Here is a 4,768-nt window from a genome sequence, read left to right on the forward strand (position 1 = left end):
GAGAGAGAGAGAGAGAGAGAGAGAGAGAGAGAGAGAGAGAGAGAGCATGTCAGGGTTCTGGTGGGGAGAAACCTTGGATTTTCTCTGTGTGTCTCCTTTAAGTAGAAAATAGCAACAAGTACTGCACCAGGTCTCTTGTTCTGGCTTCTGAATAGAGAGCGGGGAGAAGGGAGCTTTCTTGAGAGACTGCGCATGCTTCGCTCTTCTGCGTCAAAAGGAAGAGCACAGGGAAGGGGGTTGAGGACGCGGTGGTGAGAAGGAGGAAAGGAAGGAAGAAAACAGCCTCATTAAGTGGTATCGGGCTTGAAGTCGGGAGACTATAAGAAAGGGAGGAGAGACGTGGGAGAAAGCTGAACTGCCCAGTGTAGGTTTTGTTTGTTTGTTTTCTTATGGTTATCTTTGAACTCACCGACACTGCTTCCCGAGTGCTAGAACTAAGGGAATGAACCAGTATGCCCGGACTAGCGTGGGCCTTGTCTTCTGGTACCAGCAGCCAGAGCCCGCAGGATGGAGACCCCCACACTGGGTGAGATCCTCAGTTTGGTGCACTGGGCCGTGGGCTAGTCTACAGACTTTTGAATAGACACTTGGGACTAAACTCACTCGCACAGTACACAACAGGTTTTCAGAACAGAACCGGGGAGATCACGGTGCGCCCAGATTTTTCCAGGCAGTACTTTGCTGCACCCTACTGGACCAGAGCTAGAGCGACCTGAACTGACGTGGCAGAAGCCTGCAGAGCAGCGCCACTCCCCGCTCCCCTCAACCCCCAAGTCAGCCACACAGACCTGACAATACCTGACCAAGTTGGTTTGGGGTGGGGGGAGCACAGCCAGAGTGGATCTTCAAAGTGTATTGTTGCAGTCCGCCAATACCGTAAATTATGCAGCCGAAATTCCCTTATGTGGTGAAGCCGCATGGATCAGTGCCTCCGGAGTACAGAGGTGCGGGTTTCGCCGAGGAGAACAACCTTGTTGATTGTGGTGTTTCCCCAGCCAGGTAAGTAGGAGAGCTCTTGGGGACACTTTTAAAGCCTCGTCTATCGTCATGTTCCCTGAAGATCACGACTCTCCCTCCAATCCGAATGTCATTAAAGCTTCAGGTCGCTCTGTGCAGAAGACTCCATGACATTCACGTGACGTCGCACTGTCCAGACAAGCAGACCACGTTTTAGCTGAGGCTCGGGACGCTAAGCTCCTGGACCCTATCATCTGCATACCCCACCTGGCGTCCTTCCTCTTCCCAGGCCCAGTCTTAGCCTCTCAGCAGTACCGAAATCCACTGGAGACCCGAACTTTTCATAGGGCCACGCCAGCGGGTTTTCTAGAGAACAGCGGATTTTTAGCTCAGGTTATCGTAACAAAAAACCAAAGGCTACACTTTAAACAACTGCAATGGCTGCTTTTACACTAGCTGTGGTTCCTATTCCCAGTAGGAAGAGCACCCCAGGGAGGGAGCGACAGCTCCCGCGGTTTTCCTCATTTAGGGACACTGAAGGCGCCACAAAACATCCAGTACTTAGAAGCAGCACAAGAAAGAGCCTAGCGGGGGCTTTCCCTACTGTGGTGGGCCAGCTTTTGTGTATTGTTCACTATATGAAAGGGTTGCAATTTCAGCCTGTTAAAAATAACCACATGTTTCCGCCCGGTTTCGAACCGGGGACCTTTCGCGTGTGAGGCGAACGTGATAACCACTACACTACGGAAACTGCACATGCGAATAGTTCTTAGAGACTTCGTGAAAATGGTGCACATGCTATCTCCATCAGTTTCTAACAGATGAAATCCAAAGGCATTTCAATTTTTTTTGTCTGTTTTTTCAAGGCAGGATTAGATATTTTAAATTTTAACGGAAGCAGCCCAGCGCACACCAGCAAAAATCTGCCCACGCTGAGGGCGCAGGCCCTGGGGCCGCACACTGTGGATCGGAATGCTGCGGCTCACCAGGGTTCACGTTCGTGGACTGTAAATACGGTGTTGTTCTCCGGGTGGACTCGGAAGCTCTGAGAAGCTGTGGAGCCCGGGCATTTGGGTGTGTCGCAGCTTCTGGGCACTTCGCTATCTCCCGCTCCTGAGAACCCGGCGGCTACAGAGTGGCTTTATTTATTTATTTATTTATTTATTTGTTTGTTTGTTTGTTTGTTTGTTCGTTCGTTCGTTCGTTCATTCATTCGTTTTTCATGGCGCCAGCAATCAATCAATGCTCTTGACTCTTGAACTAAGATCGATGCGTCCGTTGCACCCAGAAGCGGTAGGACTCTTCCTCTGGCCCTGCTCTCTCCCCTGACCTCACACTCTCTCCTCTCAAGTCCGAATTTTAGCTTTTAGTGCCTCCACCTAGCGACCCAGAGGGGGCCACTCGGGTTCCAGTTGCGGTCATTTAGTCGGTGCAACTCAAAATCCAGTACTCAATCAATCACCTTACAAGTTAAGATATATATTTTAATGCCAAACACCAGGCCAGGTCAAGCCAGGCGTCTGTAGCCTGGATTGTACTGGTTTTAAGATTCGGCCTCAGGTCACTGGGAGACTTGGGGATCCCTAAGGCCGACTTCAGAACTTAATTGGTCTTGAGGTTCTTTTTCGGATGACAGCTTTAATTTATTCTTTACAAAATTGGAAGCACCTTTTGTTTGCTTGCTTTGATTTACTTTTTTGTTATTTTCCTGTTCATCTGGTTATGAATAAAATGAGAATTTTAACCCAGTACAGTTCACCTTAGAGCAACTGCTGCCAGAAGAGGGAAAGAGAGGCTGAGAAGATTAATCAATGTATCCATCTCGCTCCAGTTTCTCCAATCCTGTTTTCCTTGGAAGAGTCACGGCCCATCTTCCTCTGTACCCAAAGAGACTTCCTGGTAGCTTTAAATGGAGAAATCTCTAGGGACTTTTCTCTACCACCCTCCATAGTTTGTCTCCCACACCCGCTTCCACCTAGAGAGGTCTCCTCTTAAGTCCCGTCTAGGTCCTTTGGGGTCCAACAAAGACAAGACAGGTGGCAGATGCCCATTCTGCTACCTAAACTGGAAGGGAGGTGGGCCCGGAGATCACAGACTGCCAGAGGCACCACGGTCAACACCTGGCCCTTCATGTTCCATAGACTTGGTGAGCTTGCGGCTGAAACGGCAGCTGTATACAGTTTTGCTCCAGAGAGGAGCCCCTTGGATGGCTCCTCTGGTTCTAGGGAACAGAGCCAGAAAACACACACACACACACACACACACACACACACACACACACACACCAACTCAACAGCTTCCAGGGGCAATCTAGAGTCCAGTTAAAGTTTTTGCTCAAAGTTCACGAACGGAGGGATTGTGGGGACAAAGATCTACACACTTGATGGAAAATGCCCCGAAGACAACAGCAGCAGCGCCTTAGATTCTCACAGAAACGCAAGGAGAATGAGCGACCAGGACTCCAAGAGCGCCAGGTGCATCGTGGAGAGAGGGAAGCTTGGATCAGTTCAGGGCCCTGGGGCCAAACATTGATGCAGCTTTCTATCCTGGTTGTCTCAGTTCCTCATCTTTCAGATTCCTTTAAGATGTGGGGGATCCTAGGTCTCCAAGGTCCACCCTTCTCACCCTGGTTAATGTCCAGGTCCCCCACCCTTAGTGTAGCTTCCATACCATGACCTTGCAGAGGCAGGCACGTCTCCAGGTCAGTTATGAGGTGTGTCCCAGACAAGACAACACCCTCTGCCACTTGTGGACACTCCGGATATAATACTGTATTGCTGTGTGTCTCGTTGGTCTGACTTGGAGGTACTCCCTGAGTCTTAGCTAGGACCTATTCATTATTCTGGGCACCATTACTTTATTGTTTATTCTTAGTTGTCAAGTAATGCATAATACATCACAATGACAATGAGATGTTTACATAGGGCCGAGTATCTTTGTTTGAAAAGAAGGGCTTTCGTGTTTACCTCATAACCAGCGTGTTTACACAATGCCTGTCACAGAAAACATTTCATAAATATTTATATATATTTGTTGAAAAACAAGCATTAATTTAATGGACTTTCCCTAGAGATAGAAATAAAAGCCATCTCAGCTCGGTGTGCTGGTGTCTCTCTTCTGCATCAGGAGTTCGAGTCCAGTTTCTGTGGGGGGCGGGGGTACAATCCTGGATAAATCCTGATTCTGCACTTACAAACTACACAGTAGTTGGCAATTTACTCAAGCTGCTTATATTCTGAAATACTTATCAATGAAGCCTCAGTTACAGAACTAAACGAACAGACTTCGTGATTGGTGAATTTGCTTCAAGAATTTAATAAAAATACAATACATGTGAGTCTCTACCCCCATGCCCACCCATCTCTGAGGGGTGAGCGTCCTCACAGCATGCAGAATGCTCACTAGAAACTGAAGAAGTTCCTAGGAATACACACGCTACACAAACCTCCCTGCTAGTTTACAGGAAGAGACGGAGGAGGCTCAGAGTGAGTGAGGTTCTGAGTGGCAAGAAAACAATGAGATCAGTGGATGACGACAAAGGAAGTTTGAACAGGGCAAAAAGATTAATTTTTAAATTCCTACACTTAAGATAAAGGACATAGGGAATGATCCTTTGAAAGTCAGGGGATAATTTTTATAATCTGAAACTTTTAAGAATCAGAAAGATAAGCCAGGTGGTGGTGCCACATACCTTTAATCCCAGCACTCAGGAGGCAGAGGCAGGTGGATCTCTGAGTTTGAGGCCAGCCTGGCCTACAAAAGCCAGTTCCAGGACAGGCTCCAAAAGCTACAGAGAAACCCTGTCTCGAAA

At 48.2% G+C, this 4,768-nt stretch overlaps 1 non-coding gene across 1 annotated transcript; it reads right to left on the bottom strand.

Moving 5' to 3' along the window:
• Positions 1-1,635: 1,635 nt before the first annotated feature.
• Trnav-cac (transfer RNA valine (anticodon CAC)) lies at positions 1,636-1,708 on the bottom strand. Its single transcript has one exon. It is a non-coding gene; the product is annotated as a tRNA-Val (tRNA).
• Between the last annotated feature and the right edge of the window lie 3,060 nt (positions 1,709-4,768).

Source organism: Alexandromys fortis, unplaced genomic scaffold (assembly GCF_014885135.2).
Source record: "Alexandromys fortis isolate MF-2015 unplaced genomic scaffold, M_Fortis_MF-2015_v1.1 scaffold_218, whole genome shotgun sequence".
NCBI classification, from domain to species: domain Eukaryota; kingdom Metazoa; phylum Chordata; class Mammalia; order Rodentia; family Cricetidae; genus Alexandromys; species Alexandromys fortis.